At 42.1% G+C, this 16101-nt stretch overlaps 1 protein-coding gene across 1 annotated transcript in view; it reads left to right on the forward strand.

Moving 5' to 3' along the window:
* The first annotated feature begins 9963 nt into the window (after positions 1 to 9963).
* HRAS (HRas proto-oncogene, GTPase) overlaps positions 9964 to 16101 on the forward strand; it is a 64868-nt gene continuing 58730 nt past the window's right edge. Inside the window, exon 1 of the mRNA XM_088471068.1 lies at positions 9964 to 10200. The gene's annotated coding sequence lies outside the window, so the exon portion shown is untranslated. The remainder of the gene's footprint in view (positions 10201 to 16101) is intronic.

Consider the following 16101-nt stretch of genomic DNA (forward strand, 5'->3'; position numbering starts at 1 on the left):
ACTTATGGTGGAATATTTGAATAAATCCGATTGATTCATCATATTTTAGTGCAGTGAGTGCCCTCATTTGGCTATTTATTTAGCCTTCCTGGATAGATATATATATATATATATATATATATATATATATATATATACAAAGATCATCAAATCCTGCACACTCTTACTCATTTATAAAAGAATAATAGGGTGCCAGATTATAAATATTAACAGTCTCAAAAGTCAGACGACCGGCACACCTTTTTCATATGCAAAAAGTAGTTTTAATCCATAAAAACCATCAAAAGGTACATAGCCCACTAGCTAACAACGTCCGTTCATAAAAACCAAAAAATGTGACATGCAGTCAAGTAATATAATTCCAGCATGATACTCATCATTAGTTGAACCTTCGTTGTAGCAATAAAGTGTGGCCCGGTATATAACTAGAGCCTAGTTGCACAAGAGGTTGAAGAATGGAATCAATAAATATAGCGAGTGGCTGTAGTACTGATCCTCTGGCAGAAATTATTGGCCTACCCGGCGGGTTATCCAGAGTTTTGTGGACCTTTGGTAAGGTATACTGAATAGGACATATCGGGTGGTCCACAGTTAGAAATTTATATTGGTAAGACCAATAGACAATGTGGCATCTACCAAGTTCTTAATGGCTAGAATAGGGTCACTCGCAAGTACCCCAGAACCAGATATATAGACTTTATTTATAGTAGGAAGTACTACAGGACTCAGGGTTAATAAACTAGATATACAATAAAACAAAAATAAAATAAAATACAATAAAATTAAATAAATAAAGAAAAATAAAGGTAAATAGACAAAAAGAAATAAAAATAAAAGTAGAAATAGAATGAATCATCCTACAATTATCAAAACATATGATTTTATATTCTGATAGCTATTCCTCAGTGAAAGTAAACCCTACAATGTGATATCATTATGTATCGATTTTAGCTGTCAAGTTATTCATCTCATCAAAGACCAAGTGGAGTTTTCAAATACTTTCATAATATTATCGGATCTTGTATTAGGTAAAAAGTCTAAATATATTTCCCATTTCAGAATAAAGGTCTTGACTCCCCTTTCAATATCACATCTATCAAAATATATTACACTCAACATTTCAAATTTCAACATTTCCAAAGACGGGACTCCTTTTGATAGCCAATACTGTAAAATCAATTTTTTTGCTAGGGTTATAATAGTCGTTAATAATGGTAACAAATTATTTTTAATTAGATTTGGAGTCCAAGAAGAAAAATCTGCTAATAGAAATGCTTCCAAAGAAAAAGGAAGATTGCTCCTTGTTATCTGTTGGACAAAATTATGTACTTTATACCAAAATTTCTTGACCTTAGAGCACTGCCATATATTGTGAATAAAAGTACTAGAAGATGAGGAGCATTTTGGACAGCAAGCAAACTTAGGGTCTGAAATGGTAATTCTGCTCTATTGTGCTTGGGAAAGACAGGCTCTGTTAAAATATGTCATTTCTTGGAGTTTAGCTGATTTTAGCCACTTTAGGATCGATGGGAGTTGTTCCATGGTTCTGTTGGAAAATATAAAATCAGGAAAATCTTGTGACCAAGCAGACTATATTCCATAGCTGATTGATATCTTGTGTCAACAAATCATTATGCAAATAGCATAGTTTAAATTTGTGAGTAGAGGCTAGTGTAAATATTGAGTAAATAGGGGTTGGTGAGTCATGATGTAGGAGCAAGTCATATGAACCAAAATCCACTTTACTCAGGATGTAGTGCCTGACCTGTAGACACATATAGAAATGCAAATTGGGAATATTGTACAGGTCCCTAAGCTGTTGAAAAGAATAAAGATTGCCCCCAGGATCGAACACGTTCCGAATGGCTGCCAATCCCTTTCGCTTCCACAGCAGCTAGAAAGAATTTAAGAGCGAGAGAACAAAATTGGGATTACCCCATAGTGGTATGAATTTGGTTTTGTCGAAACCTGAACCGAGACTTTTATGTATAAAAGACCATGCCCTCTATGTGTCCATAAATAATAAATTTTGAAGACTCCCGTTTGACAATTTAGAGCGAGGTAAATGTAACAATGCTGCCGGTGCATAAGGTTTAAACAGTTCCTCTTATAGTAGGTGATTAGTGAAGTTAGCTTGACCTAGACACCAGTCTGAGGCATATCTAAAGGCAGCCGTGCAAGAGTGTGTGAAAATATCCGGAAGACCTATTCCCCCTTTACTTTTAGGTTAAAGCAATTCTAGGTTTCTTACGGTTCCATAGGAATCGTTGTGCCCTTGTACATCTAGAAGTATCATTTTTGGATAGGAATAAGGGTAGCATTTGAAGCAGATACATCAGTTTAGGGAATAAAATATTTTTTATAACCACCACTCTTCCCAATAAAGAAAGTGGTAGTGACATCCAGTGCTGTAGTTTCTGTAGGAGTTTGGTTATAATTGGATGAAAATTATCATTATAGATTTGGCGAATTGACGACTTTATGATAATGCCTAGGTATTTTAATTTAGACGCATCCTAAAAAGCTTCATCTAAGGCCATGTATTCTGCTAGTTGATCAGGCCTAGTAACATTTCTGATTTTGTTATATTTATTTTATAGCCAGCAAAAAATCTATAAAGGTTAATTTGTTGTAAAATAGCAGGGATGGATAGACGACGATGTGAAAAAGTAACATGCCATCCGCATACAGCGATAATTTAAGCTCCAGTGCACCCACTTTAATCCCTTTAAAGTCTCTATTCAATCTCAGAGCTACTGGCAAGGGCTCTAGAACCAGTGCAAATAGGAGTGGGGATAAAGGGCAGCCTTGTCGAGCTCTACGTTGTATAAGAATAGGGAGTGAAACGTAATTATTAACTACTATTCGTGAGGATGAGCAATTATTCAGTGCTTGAATAAGCGTTATAAATTGGGGGGAAAACCAAAATTGCGGAGCGTCTCATACAGGTGGTCCCATACCACCAAATCGAACGCTTTCTCAGCGTCTGATGAAATAAAAATTTGTGACTCATTTTCTTGAGAGTCTTCAAGATGTCGTAATACTGCCAACACTTTACGTATGTTGGATACAGCACTGCATCCCCATACAAATCCTGTTTGATCCTGGTGTACCAAGGCAGGGATCACCCCCTTGAGCCGGTCCGCAATAATTTTAGTAAAAATGTTATAGTCCACATTCAATAAGAATATGGGACGATAAGAAGCGGGCAATGTGGGATCCTTATCAGGTTTCGGCAGGACTCTAATAAAAGCATAGTTGAAGAAATAAGAGGGTGGCGTATTACCTGTTAGTATGGAATTGTACAAGTTAGTTAATGTTGAAACTACCAAATTTTTAAGACATTTGTAAAATTCCCCTGTGTAACCATCTGGGCATGGTGATTTGCCCGGCTTAAGACCCTTAATAACTGAAAGCACTTCAGTTTCGGTAATAGGGGTGATTATGGATATCTTTTGATCTTCCGTTAGTTTAGGAAGCGTTATGGAGTCCCAAAAGTTTTGCTTATTTTGTGCATTTATGAAGTCTTGAGAATATAATTTTGCATAGAAATCCTGTAGGGTGTCTAAAATGGCAGGGCCTGAAGTACATGACGCGCCCAATTCATCCATCAACTTCAATATAGTCAAATCAGTCCTATCCCCCCGTAATAAATTGGACATAAGTTTACTATTCTTATTCCCATGAGTATGAAATTGATAGCTGTTATTATGTATTCTTTTATCTCCTATCTGTTGCATCAAGGTGTCAAATGTCAACTTACATTCCTTAAATTTGGACTTATGGAGGGGGGATGGAGAATGCCGGAGTAATTCAAATGCATTTGTCAGTTCTAGTTGTGCTGATCTTAATAATTCAGACTGGTGCTTCTTATTATGTGCCACAAATGAGAGAATTCCATCTCTTTGCCTTTGCCGCCTGCCAATATAGAGTTGGATTCTGTTGATGTTGGGAATTTACCATCTGATATTCATCCCATGCAGGTTGTAGTACGTTCTTAAATTTAGTGGCGGAGGTCATAAAAGAGGGAAAGCGCCATTGTATAAAATCCCCTAGTGGGACCAATGACTTCATTTTAATCCATATGAGGGCATGGTCTGACATTCCTATCGTCTCTATACCAGACTCCGGTATTCTAAAAGTTAATGAGGAAGAGGTGAGGAAATAATCAATTCTAGTGAACGTAGAATGGGCAGCTGAATAAAAGGAGTATTCCTTATCTATTGGGTGATGATATCGCCAAATGTCAACTAATTGGAGACACCTAAGGAGGTAACGAATACCCACTCGGCGTGTTGTAATAGGATTAGAGGCCATAGTTTGATGGTCCATATAACTAGATGCTATAATATTTAAATCACCTCCCAAGATTACATTGGAGTCGAGGTACGGACTCAATAAGTTAGCCAAGGACATAAAGAATTGTTTATCATAGATTGTAGGGGCATAGATATTGCAAAGTGTATAAGTTAAATCATATATCTTGATTACCAAAAGTACAAATCGGCCCTCAGAATCTGATTGCTGGTGTAGAATGGTAAAAGGCAGATTTCTCCTTATTAAAATTGCAACGCCTCGGGATTTAGAATTGTAAGACGCATAAATCACTACTTGTTGTCCCAGCATTGCTAATTTCTCATGTTCTAGGGCAGTTAAATATGTTTCCTGCAGAAAGGAAATATCAGCTTTTTGTGTATTTAGATAAGAAATTATTTTGCGTCGTTTAGCTGGAGAAACGTCATAAAAATTAACTTTTAGGAAACAATGTCAATATTTCCAGAATATAATTTCCTAGACATTAATTTCCATAATTTGCGGTATAACTAACTATATGACGTATTTTGCCCAAAAACGGGTAAGAGAATATCGGACATATATTTAAATGCATATAAGCAAATTGTAACCATAATGGTCAATCAATAACCAATCGGGATGCAATCGGGAAACCGGCTGCCTTAATACCGACAGCCGGCTTCCCGACTGTCATATCCCGGCGAGGATGAAATGCCGGGTGTCTAGATGTAGACGCCTGACACTTTCCTGATGCTGGGAGACAGGCGCCCGGCATCCCGATTGAAGGGATGCCGGGCGCCGCAAGCGGACAGCCGCGGGGGGGAGGGTTGGGTTTAGGGCCCCCCGGGGGGGACTTAGGGTTAGGCACCCCCCGGGGACTTAGGTTTAGGCAGCGGGGAAAGGGGGGGTTAGGGTTAGGCACATAGAGGGGGGATTAGGGTTAGGCACTTGGGAGGGGAGGTTAGGTTAGGCACCCCTAAGGAGGGTTAGGGTTAGGGGGTTAGGTTAGTTTATATTTACCTTAGGGACGATCGGGATTTCCAGCGCTGTCGGGCTTCCGCTGCCGGGAACTCTGTTTCTGTCGGCCTGCCAATGCCGGGAATAGAGCGGCCGGCAGTATTTTATACCGATTCCAACCAATCAAACTAGGATATTGGACTGGGCACAAAATTGTAATAGTGCATATCATCTATTCAATTGTATACGTTGCCCATTCAGGTAGATGAGGCTGCGGATTCAGCCTCTTCCTCCTCCAGATAAGCCATCGCATCTGCAGCGTTTGTAAAGTCCCTTGGACCCGAATCCTGAGATAGGCGAAGCCTCGCCGGGAAAAGCAGTGTGAATTTCCTCTGGGCTTTTAAGGGCACTGCTTTTCATAGCAATACCTATTACTTATTCCCTGAAAAAAAGCCAGTTTTATAACTGAAGATATCATTATATAGTTTCAGTTAGTGCTATACTTTTTTTTAACCTCTAGCAATTTATTGCTTACCATTGTACCATTTCTGGTTATTCGCTAGATATGAACAGCTTACATTTTAATAAAAACAGGAAAAAAAGAGAGGAGACATGGTGACTAACAGCCAAATAGGGGTAGTGTTTTAGATGCATTTGGTGGGTTCTGAATGCAAGTGATTAAGCTTAAACTAGCTACACACTGTCAGATTTTTTTGGTCGGGACGAAAAACGGGGCGATTTTTCAGAAAATTGCCTGCCCCAATATCTGTGCTACACATCATGCAACTTTTCCATAGAAGCTAGCGTTTTCCACCTCACCACACTGATTTTGCATATGTTCGCCCACAAGGATGATGATATAGTGACAGGAGAATATAGGAACATGAGCTATTATTGAGAATGCACACACACTGCTCCATATCGGGAATTTAAGGCCGTGGATGCTTTCTTACCGTTTTATTGATGAAACGATCGTTCATACACACTATGCAATAAATCGGGCCGATCACCCGATCATTCACAAATCGGCCCAATAATTGTATAATGTGTAGGTAGCTTTATAGAATAATCTCATACCAAAAATATATTGCAGTCATGCTTATCTATCTGTAACTTCAGTGGGTATCTGTCAACTTCTGAATCAGTCCCTCTCATCTAAATAGAGTCTTGTAAATCAGGTAAACGCAGACCAATAGTGTAATATGTAAAAAAACAGGTTTATTTAGCCTAAGAAACATCAAAGATAAAAAGGTGAACATGGAATAAGAATTAAAACAGTTTATCTGGTATTGAAAAAATAAATGGACCAATAGTAGATTTTAAATACCTGATTCATAGACGGACGCAATGTAGTTGTTGTCACAACTGTTTTTAGAGCGTGTATCAGCCTGAAATTGTAAAAATGGCTCCGGCGGCCATTCTGCGAGACGATAGGGTTACTCAGAAGCCTGAACTGCGACTGACCCCGGCAGGGTCTCAATACAGATCCCTGCACCTGCGACATTCAGGGCCGTGCATAGGCATTATAGTCAAATGCTTTGGGGGAACTGGAAAGCCTTGGGGAATCTCAAGCCTAGGGTCAGCAATAGATTTTTATTAATTTGAGCTGGTTCGGCAATCCGAGCCAGCCAGGAGGAGAGGTCAGGAGGCTGCAGCAGCAGGACACAGAGCCGGTGCTCAGTCTCAGACTGGCAGGAAGTTTATTTACATTTTCTGCCTGAGGCTGAGCAGCTGCAGAGGAAGTCAGGCAACATGCAGCCACACAGGATAAAGGGAAGAACTGGATTAGGAGAGGCAGATACATATGGGGAGTGGGGGCTGATGACCCTGCTATGGGAGGAGGAGACAAAGACATATGGGGAGTGGGGGCTCAGGGAGCTAATGATACTGCTATGCGGGGAGGGGGAGGTCAGATGTGCACGCAGGGGGGTTTCTGAGCACCCAGAAACCCCCCCTGCCCGCCAATCAGTGGCGGTTTCAGTAAGTGTAGTGCAGACCGCAGTGAGTGCGGTCCGCACTACACAGTAACAAACACACCGCCGCCAGCGCCGGGTAGTACACTCGTACTACCCGAAGGCAGTGTATTTGTTTTAGCAGCCAATGCGAGTCAGACAGACTCTCATTGGCTGCTGCATCCATGGAGGGAGCTGGGCTGGAGCTCACTCATGAGCTCCACCTTCCAGCTCCCGCAGTGGTTGATGGGAGAGACGTCATGATGTCTCTCCCATAGTGCACTGCAGAGCAAGCCGGAAGGAAGGAGGAGCAGACAGCGGCGGGCGTGGCAGGAGCTGGGATTCAAGTAAGTGATTTTTTTTTGTGTCTTTGACCTATGTATGCTGTGCTGTGATCTGAGCTATGGTGGGTGATGGGGTGCTGTACTGGGTGAGGCATGTTGCGTGTAGTGCTGTAATCTGTACTGTGAGGGGTGCTGTGCTGGGAGAGGGGTGCTGGGTGAGAGGTGCTGTGTTGGGCAAGAGGTGATGTGTGCTGTGCTGTAATCTGTGCTGAAAAGGGTGCTGTGCTGAGTGAGGGGTACTGTGCTGGGAGAGGGGTGATGGGTGAGGGGTGATGGATGATGTGCTGTGCTGGGTGAGGGGTGCTCTACTGGGAGAGGGGTGCTGTGCTGAGAGAGGGGTGCTGGGCAAGGGGTGCTGTACTGGGTGAGGGGTGCTGTGCTGTAATCTGTGCTGTGCTGGGAGAAGGGTGCTGTGCTGGATGGGGGGTGCTGAGCTGTAATCTGTGCTGTGAGAGGTACTGTGCTGGGTGAGGGGTGCTGTGCAGTGACGGTAGGGAAGAGAAGTGCTATGAGGGGATAATGTGCCCCTATAAAATACCTTCTGAGGTGAGGGTATAAGGAACTTTCCCCTAAAACCTGTCCCTTTTTTTCTTTAGTTACAACAGTGTGCTGTGATGGAAGAGGGGTGCTGTGAGGAGAGAGTTTCGGATCATCTGCTGGGGGCATCAGCCAAAATATTGCCTAGGGCACCAAATTAGTTAGGGCCGGCTCTGGCGACATTTGTATATTTTCACACAGCATTTACTGATACTGGTACTATTTACTTCAAGTTTCTACTAATGATTACTGGACCCAACTATTTTCTGATAAAGGTACTGTGTATTTTTAGATAAAGGACACGGATTGAATGGAAAATGGATACATAATGTTTATTGATAATAGGTTACATTTATGAGAATCTCAATGTTACAAATGTATATTTATTGATAGTGTTACATTATTATGTGTGTCACACAGTTTTAGTGATTTGTTTTTTTATGTGATATCCAACAGGGAATTAACTATTAGAATAAATATATTTAATTATACATTGGTTGTATTTTAATATACCAGCGCAGTTAGTTCCCCTTCTTTTGAGTTATCTGGTTTTGAACCAATAAATGGACCAATAGTAGATTCTAAATACCTGATTCATAGACGGACGCAATACAGATGTTGTGTCGCAACTGTTTTTAGGGCGTGTATCAGCCTGCAACTGTAAAAATGGCTCCGGCGGCAATTCTGCGAGACCACAGGGTTACTCAGAAGTCCGAACTGCGACCGAACTGCGACCGAGCTGTGTCTTTGCACGCAGTCACTTGGATTTGCAAAGTCACCGGTGGGGTTTCAATACACATCCCTGTGTCTGCAACATTTGCATATTTTCACACAGCCACTGTGTACAAATTGCAGCTGCCGTGGCATTAGCACGGTGTACATCTCTGGATCAGGCTCCAAGAAAGGAGGTGTCCACAGGTCCTTTCTCCACAGGATTTATGGCTTTTTGCCTACAATAAGCAGACCTCCACATTTGTCATTTAAGACACATATTTTTCTTCTTGGACAGAGCCTCTCCAGCCCAGTCCATAGTATCTACTAACCTTGGTTCCAATAGTTTCCTTGCGGAATATTTACTAAAGTGCGGGTTTTTAGAAGTGGAGATGTTGCCCATAGCAACCAAATTCTAATTAACATTTATTTAGCACCTTCTGGAAGATAATAGCTAGAATCTGATTGGTTGCTATGGGCAACATCTCCACTTCTAAAAACCTGAAAAACCTGCATTTTAGTAAATATACCCATTTATCCATGTGTGCCTAGGAATTGATTTGTATAAAAATAACTGCTCTGTATGGAAGGTGCCCAATGGCAGAAGAGTGGGGCTACCTTTGGAAATCTTGAACATATGTGAAAAATAAATAGACACATTAGGGATAGAACTTGTTACACAGCAAGATGGCTAATGGGTTAATATATTAAAATGATTTGTATTTGGTAACAGGCAGTGTATATAAAATAGTCACAAGGAAGAAAGTGTCATTGTACTATTTCTATATATTTGCTCCTGATGTCTGCGCTTTGTAGGCTGTATGTTACCATCTGCACGTTACTATAGGAATATGCTTAATAAATGCAACATGCTACAATAGAATAGAACTACACGAGCCTACAAGGAATTAGTCAATTGAATATGCTTGTAATCAGTGCTGCATACACACTATTTACTGTTCTCCATCATACACTGCATGACTGCAGATCTACTCCTCATGCTGCAGCGTTAGATAGTGACGGGCGGGCGGGGTTATCTGCTATTACTCGCCCCCATCACCCAATACCAGCTCTGATGCACCTGATGACTGACTCCCCCACGGTGGGCGTGGCATCCAGCAGCTCCCTGGGCGTGGGCTGCACACATTGTTCCAGAGCTGAGAGCAGTCAATGCAGCAGCTGCATAGACAGCAACGCCCAGATCACCCATTCATCTGCACACTGCAGACCCCCATCGTATGGGAGCCCGCACAGGGTGGCTTCAGAGCTCGCAGGCTGCTGTGGACATACAGTACCAGATCCTCTGCATTGCTAAAACTTTTCACTCGTCTACTTATAAGGCAGATCTTCAATGCCAAGGGCTGGATGCGTTTATAGTGTGGGTGATTCACTGCAACAAATCTCTGGTGAGTGGCTTTAATGTTTCTGGGTTTAATTAATCGCCCTCTTGATCTTTTACAATGTTCTGTGACCTGATGTAATGCAGAAATGACTGAAATGCTCTCCTTGCACCTATAATGCATTAACACATGTTCTTGTTTACCTCTATGGTAAAATGGGTTGGGATGCATGGTTTAGGATATCTGCATGAATGAGCTCATACAGTCCTGGTGTGACCTTAGTGGCCATGACGAAAGTGCAGTGGCCATTGTGGGGTTTCAGTGGGATTAGCCAACTCCCTTACATGTCCCTATGTGTTGTCCCTATATAGAAGATATGGACACATGAGCACATGATGTCCTGGAATCACCCCAACTGCTCCCCCTATAACCAATCTGCCTGGATGACTTCAATGCCTTATTACAGCATCTTTTTCATGATGCCAGCTGTATTAAGTGGGTACAAAGAATATTTTTATCCAGTGCAAATATATTATTTAAAATGATTTTACTATATGGGGCTGTAGTATATTAGAGACATGTATGTCATGGGAGCACATCCTCAGAAGTGGTGGCAATGCAACGTTCCAGTCTTTGGATCAGGGGATAATCTTGTGGCTTGGGAGGGCCCATAACAAACCAGTTACTAATATTTGAGCAACCAATTTTTTTTTTTTTTTAGAATAACATACAGTATTCTTCATGATGTGTTTTTATTGATAGAACACATACTGTACATATTTTAAAAATAGGTAAATTAATTTTGTTTTAACATGCAATGAATGAGTAACACCAAATAAATAAAAGTGAATACTATTCATAAATGACTGAAGTTGGTCAGGTTATACACATGGACATTTCCAGGATGGCTATGCAAAGTTCCTAACCTGGCATCCATGTACAAAAATCCCAAATACAAACCTATATTACTTTATTACTTCCCATTAGTATGTAAGCTCCTACAGGCAGGACCCTCCACCCTCTTGTTCTTCCCTAGCACACTATGGGAGAATTTACAAAACAGCGGCTTCTGTAAGCCATTGCTTCCCAGCGGGCTACGGGTCCATATTTAAAACTGCACCCGCAGTCCATGTAAAGTCCGGCGTGCTTAACACTGTCCCCGGGTGCCGTTTAAAATACTCACTTGCAACCCGCCAGGAAGCAGCGGCTTACAGAATTCTCCCCTATGTGTCACCAGTGCACTGCTTCCTCCGCTTTAGTGACTCTGGGCCTGATTCATAGGTGTGCGCTAATGCACCCACAACTGCGATCTCTTACAGATTGCAGTTTCTATAATATGCTAATGCTTTCCAAAGCTTAGCTGGGCATAGGGACGCCCACTGCTGCCTTCTCATATCCATTTGACAGCGTGCAACAACGTAAACATCGTTACCATTGCCGCACATTGGTCAGTCACGCAGCATGTTAGTGAAGTCTGACCTGCCACAAATACTGCAAGTTTCCTGACACACAGAGAGCTCTCATGCTGCAAAGGTCATTGCAATGGCTAATTTATGCACGCCCCATGGAACGGCGTTTAATGGTCAGACCCACCTGTGTTTTTCTAACAACCCCACTTGTTATCACCCCCAAACACTGACTATCTGTCACTCACTTTGCGAGTGGTACCTATGTACAAGAGTAACCTCAATGTTATTACTGCGCTTGTGCATTGCGGCTTTCGTGCATGCACATTTGCAAACAATCGCTTGATCTGCGAAATATCTGTCTGCTCACCCATAGTAGGATACAGGATCACAACGTTACTGAATCGATTCCCTCCCGCGACTGATCTTCAGCTTTTTGCCCTACCCTGGCCCCTGTCATTTGTCCTACCCAGTCTGTAATGTGATATGAATGTTTGATACTTATTCTATGTACATGTGCTTTTTTTCCATTGTATATGGTGTTTATGCTCTGATACCTTGTTACTCTTTTCTATGTATACCTTTTATAGCGCTTTGTAAACTTTGTGGCGCTTTATGAAAAAAAACATAATAATTATATAATGTTACACACTGATCCAGAAATTCATATTTAGTTATGTTGATGTCTCCTCGTAGACACAGAAACACTACTTATCCTGGGCACACAGTATACTATTATTGGGGCGATCCGCCCGATACCTGCGAATCGCCCCGATAATTGTAGTGTGTGCAGAGGGTTAATATTGATCGGTTGGGCATGCCTGTCCGATTCAGTATTCTGTAAGTAAATGTCGACTGCATCGGGCAGTGTATGACCAGCCGCGGCTGACAGACCTTTCCCCTGTTCCTTCCCAGGGACGGAACGGGAAAATGTCTCCTCCCCGGGGGGAGCGCAGATATCTTGGCCAATACACTGTGAGATATCTCAGTGTATGCCCGCAATATCTGCAGGGTGTCAGTCAGGCTACCAGATAAAATGTCTGTCTGACAGGCATTTTATCTGGCAATGTATGCCCAGCTTGAAGAACACTTTGGATGCACCGGAGTCTATATATTTTACAGAAATCTAGAAGCACCTGCTAACATTCACAGCTGTTATTAAAGGCACATCCTCTGCTTCTGAAATCAACTTCCTGACCAAGTTAATTTCTCATTGTTGGAATTTTTTTTTTTTTTTGTGCTGTCCTGTATTTTTTTTCTTATTTGTTTTTTTCCTTACTTGCAGTGGCGTAACTACTGCCCCCGCGGTGGCTTGGAGGCGCCGGGTAGCTTGGGGGCGACGGGGGCAGTGGTTACGCCACTGCATTACTGTGAGCGCTGGCCATAAAATCTGTGCAACTTGTCTTGAGCTGAGGTGACAGACTGGCAGGAGCAGAGAGGAGGGTTGGTGAAGTAGATCTGTCAGGGTGGGATGTAATGGGCATTACTGTTTGGCATAATGTGTATTTGGCATTACTGTGTGCACAATGTGCTATTAGGGGCATTACTGTGTGGCATAATGTGTTGTATGTGGCATTAGTGTGGCATAATGTGAAACAGGGGCATTACAGCGTGGCATAAATTTGTTATAAGGGCATTACTGTATGTCTTTGTGTTATACGTGGCATTATTGTGTGGCATGTGTAAGGGGCATTGCTGTGTGGCATAATGTGATGTAAGGGGCATTCTGGTGTGGTACACTGTTATAAGTGGCATTACTTAGTGTGTCATAATGTGTAAGGCACGTTACTGTATCATGTAACCACACACCTTTAACGTCGTCTTTGGGTGTGTTTGATCTTTGGGCGGGGAGAGGGTGGGGGAGGGGTCACACCTGAAACTTTTTTTGGCATGAGGGAGCAAAATTTATAGTTACGCCACTGCTTACCTTGGTCATATTAATTTTTTTGCCTGTGAGCTGTTTTAACTTTTCTTTATTATATTATTTGTTTGGACTATTGTAATTCTCCCTGTACTGCGATAGGGTCGCTGCGGGGGCGATTCAGTTGTATTCCCCTGCATCCATTACTAATGGGCGCCCGATGCAGAAATTCCATGGTCGCTCCATTCGGCTATGAATAGCTGCCAGCACCCTCATTTCTGCTCGCACTCTTGAGACTGTGAGCAGAAATGTGCTATAAGTCTGCACTATGGAGCCCAAATGGGAGTGCGATGTTTGACTTTAGATACGTTTAACCGATTTGCGCCGCTAAACTTTGTGCACTTGCGCCATATGACAGGGCCGGTTGGTGTAGAGCTGGGTTTACCAACCACGGTCCTCAAGGCACATTAACAGTCCAGGTTTTAAGTATAGCCATACTTGAGCACTTGACTTAATTAGTACCTCAGTTGTTTTGATTTAACCATCTATGCGTAAGCATAGATATCACTAAAACCAGCACTGTAAAGCTGCATACATACACGTAAAGATTTTCTGTCCAACCATCCAACTACTTGATTGGTTGGAATGAAAATCTGGTCAGGTATGAAAGCAAATGACAATCAGCAATTTGCTCCCAAATGCCAGAAAATGGACAAAAACTGTTTGAACAAATTGTTTAGATCAAACATTTAACAAACTTTTCTGACGACCATTTTCATCTGTTTTCTGGCATATAGCAGCAAATTGCTGATCATCAGTTACTCCCATACCTTACCAGATTTTCATTCCAACCAGGCAACTAGTTGGATGGTTGGACAGAAAATCTTTACGTGTGTATGCAGCTTTACTGTGCCTTGAGGACTGAGGTTGGGAATAACTGCAGTAGAGGGAGTGGGGAGGGAGCAGAAAGAATGATCGGGTTAAACAGTCAAGAGGTTATGACCTCTCGCTGGCCCTCCTGCTCACACTCCATCCTCTGCAACCAATAGTGACTAAAATAGACTTGCCAGTATTGTATGAGAGAGAGTTGCTCCTGCTAAGGGATTAATTTATCTATCTATCTATCTATCTATCTATCTATCTATCTATCTATCTATCTATCTATCTATCTCCAATACTATTTTCTTTTCTTAGAATACCTGGGTTTAAAGTCCTTAATTATTCTATCATCATGGACAATGTGTACAATAATAGTAATAAAATCAGTCTTCCATGTTGTCACTTGTCTGAAGAATTTAAATCTCTATGTGATTAACAAATGTAAAACTTAGCAGTCAGACAAATTACATTAGAGGCTGGCTTGAGTAAAAAGGCTTTTTGCTCAAATTGAAAAAACTCAAAAGGAAAAACAGAGAGGTTGCTGATAGCAGGGCTGGTGCTAGGTGACTCGGCACCCAGCGCCGTCCCGTGCACTGCCTCTGCCCTTTCCCCTTTCCCCTCACTGCGCCCTCCCCCATAATATTATCAGAGCCATAGCTGGGTAGAGGGCGGGGACACTTTTCAAGCCGGCGCCCCTGTGCGACTTAACATACGGAACATGCCAGGAGCTGGGCCTGGCTAGCAGCCGTTTGGGTTGTAGTGATCATCTTCTAGGATGTACCAGATAACTGGTAGCCCCAGTCTTTTGGTTGCTAATCTACCACTTCATTCAATGCCTGTTGTTTGGTTGACTTGAGTTTGCTAGAGTAATCGTGTGTCAGGCTGATGCTTACATGTTTTGGAGATGGTTGGTGTGTTTAGTATATTCATTACTAAAGGAGGTAGGTCTAGTATAGTAATTACCAATGGAGGTGGTTGGTGTGTCTAGTATAGTCATTACTAACGGAGGTGGTTTGTGGTTCTAGTACAGTGGTTCTCAAACTCTGTCCTCAGGACCCCAAACAGTTCATGTTTTTCAGGTCACACAGGTGTATTCATTACTAACACATTTTAAAAGATCCACAGGTGGAGCTAATTATTTCACTTGTGATTCTGTGAGGAGACCTGGAAAACATGCACTGTTCGTGGTCCTAAGGACTGAGTTTTAGAACCTGTGGTCTAGTATAGTCATTACTAGTAGAGGTGGTTGGTGGGTCTAGTATAGTCCTTACTAATGGAGGTGGTTGGTGGGTATAGTATAGTAATTACTAATGAAAGTGGCTGGTGGTCTAGTATAGTCATTACTAATGGAGGTGGAAGGTCTCCCTTGTGCTAGTGAATGTATGCACCCATGATGTTCTCCCAAAAAATTATATGCTTGGCCCACCCAATCTGTCCAACATTGCTGCATAGTACAGATTAGTTAGGATGTCAATGAAGCACAGTTTGTGTTATGTTGTACTAATTTTCTTTTTAATCTGCTCTTCGAGAACCTGTCATTTTGTAGAATAGTTAAATAAAATGTAGCTATAACTATTATTCCAGGGATCTATTACCGATTAGGTTTAGAACGAGATGCTTTACAGGACCTCTGATGTCACAACCATGTGATCCGCGACAAAAGGGCAAGGTTTAAAACGGGGGAGCTAAAAGCATCCCCTGCTTCACATCACGGTGGCTCTCTTTGCTCGCCACAGGTTTATATTCCTTCCCCCCCCCCCCCCCCCCCTATGCCCACGTGGATAGTAACACTGCTAGCTGGTCGGCCCTGCCATAGCTGTC

This window comes from Taudactylus pleione, unplaced genomic scaffold (genome assembly GCF_031769625.1).
Source record: "Taudactylus pleione unplaced genomic scaffold, aTauple2 ptg000109l, whole genome shotgun sequence".
Taxonomy (NCBI): domain Eukaryota; kingdom Metazoa; phylum Chordata; class Amphibia; order Anura; family Myobatrachidae; genus Taudactylus; species Taudactylus pleione.